We start from the raw sequence: 2,130 nt of genomic DNA, 5'->3' as shown, positions 1-2,130 counted from the left end.
GGCCGGCGACAGCCCGGGTCCCTGGGGGCGCCCTCCGCGCCGCGCCCCGGAGCCGAGCCCCGCGGCTACTCACCTCGACACGCAGCGACTGCAGCGGCGGCGCCTCCGCGACTCGGCCGCGCGCTACCGGGTGCCCGGCGGTGCGCTCGCTCCGCCAGCGCCCCGGTCCCCGCCCCGCCCCGCTCCGCCCCGGGCCGCCCTCACTGGTCCGCTCGCGGCCAGGCCCCGCCCACAGGCCCCACGCCCCGCCCCTCCCGTCCCCGGGCCTCCCTGAATGGTCCGCTCGCGGCCCGACCCCGACCCCCAGGCTCCAGGCTCCGCCCCTGGCCGCCCTCACTGGTCCGCTCGCCCCAGGCCACGCCCCCAGGTCCAGGCCCCGCCCCGAAGAGGGAGCCTGCAGGGCGCGCCCCTGCCTTACAAGGCCGGCTGGGCCTGGGCACCGCGGCCGGCGGCTTCAGCGCACAGAGCCGTGGGAACCCCGCGAGGCGGTGCCCGCGGGGCCGCAGCTGGCACTCCGGGGCCCCGCAGGACGCGGGCGGAGGATGAATGGGCGCGCGGACGGGCCTTCCCGGGCGGGGGCGCTGGCCTCTCCGCGGAGACGCTCGGGCCGCGAGGGGCTCGGACCGCACAGGGGTGCGCAGCTAGGGGCGGGGAGTGGAGCCGCGGCCCGAGAGCTCGGGGACACGGGGGGCCGGGGCAGCGAGCGCCTGGGTGGGGCGCCGAGGCGCGGAAGCAGAGCCGCGCCGGGCACCGGGCGCCGTGCGCAGCTGGGCCGCCTTTCCCGGGGACAGGCGGCGGCTGCGCCCCAACCTCAGCCCACTGCCCAGCTTTAGGCCTTCTCTCTTCCTGGGGAAAGACGATGTGAGCGTCCCCTGGTTACCTGGGTGAGAAACGCCGTCCTGAAAGCCGCCTCCAGTTTCTGCTCTGACCCTTCCCCAACGGGCTGGCTCTGCGATGGGGAGGGGCTGTGTCAGCTTTCAGCAGAAGCTGCTTGCTCAGCAGGAGGTGGGGGGGTACTGGTCTGAGTGCTGGGACTTGGGGTGCAGGGGTCTCCCTCTGGCCCCCAGGACCCCTCCAGTGGAGGAGGTCTCCTCAGGCTGTTGAGAGGCTCAGCCTCTTAGGGGAGGGTGACCTTTAGGTCACTCCCAGCTTCACTGCTTTGGTTCCCTTGGAGCTGGCCAAGGAACCACCCCCCGGGGTCTGTCCTCACCATCCTGGCTGCAGAGCACCCCCACACTCCCACAGGTGTCCTACTGGCAGCATGTGCCTTGAGACCCAAGTGCCTGTGGCAGGAGTCAGCATGTGGGAGCACAGCTTCAGGCTTCACCTCAGATCCCAGCCAAGTCAGGGAGCCTGGTAAAGGCAGCAGACGAAGTTGGGGTGCTGAGCCAGAAAAGGGGCGATGGGTGTTGGCTGTCCGCCAGGCCACCAGCTCATGAGTGAGAGGAGGTTTTTTTCCTGCTCAGGGAGCCAGGGAGGGTCACGTCGCTGAGGAGGGCTGGTGCTCAGCCCCACCCTGCACTGCAGTGGGCCTGGGACCTCTCCGCCCCTCCAGTTTCCAGTTGTGCTAAAACTGGCCCAAAAACGGGCTTCTCATTCTGATCACTCAGAAAAGTCCCACACTCCAGAGCCAGATAAGCCTGAAAAGATCTGGGACAGCCAGCTCAGGTATGTCTCCCAAGCCCCCGCTCTGCTGCCTCACACTTCTGCTGTTTAGGTTGAAGCTGCACCGTGCCTTCTCTGTCCACAGGGCCCTAAGCACTGCTATGGCCGGGAACTATCAACAATGCACATGAAATAACAGCATTACTATTGGGTTGTCCGAAAAGTCATGACGTATTTTGTCTATGTTTTTCAAAGGTCATTTATTTATATAAAGAACAAAGATCAATCAATGATATATTGCCCATTTTGTTCAATAACCTTTTGCCATCTTTCAGGGAGCTTCATAATTCCTTGTTCATAGAAGGACCTGTCTTTATTTGTGAAAAACTGAACACAGTGCTGATTTACAGCCTCATCTGACTTGAACGTTATACCACGCAAGGAGTTTTGAAGAGAGTGAAACAAGTGGAAGTCTGGCGGTGCAAGGTCAGGCGAGTATGGTGCATGTGGTAACACATCCCATCC

General features: G+C 64.7%; 1 protein-coding gene across 2 annotated transcripts in view; it reads right to left on the bottom strand.

Moving 5' to 3' along the window:
- Positions 1-174, bottom strand: part of TPPP (tubulin polymerization promoting protein) — a 30,984-nt gene extending 30,810 nt beyond the window's left edge. For both annotated transcript variants that reach the window (XM_019624382.1, XM_019624383.1), the window contains exon 1: positions 74-174. The gene's annotated coding sequence lies outside the window, so the exon portion shown is untranslated. The remainder of the gene's footprint in view (positions 1-73) is intronic.
- Between the last annotated feature and the right edge of the window lie 1,956 nt (positions 175-2,130).

Source organism: Hipposideros armiger, unplaced genomic scaffold (genome assembly GCF_001890085.2).
Source record: "Hipposideros armiger isolate ML-2016 unplaced genomic scaffold, ASM189008v1 scaffold_585, whole genome shotgun sequence".
NCBI lineage: Eukaryota > Metazoa > Chordata > Mammalia > Chiroptera > Hipposideridae > Hipposideros > Hipposideros armiger.
Note: the sequence above shows the minus strand (reverse complement) of the source record. Positions and strands in the feature narration are given on the sequence as shown.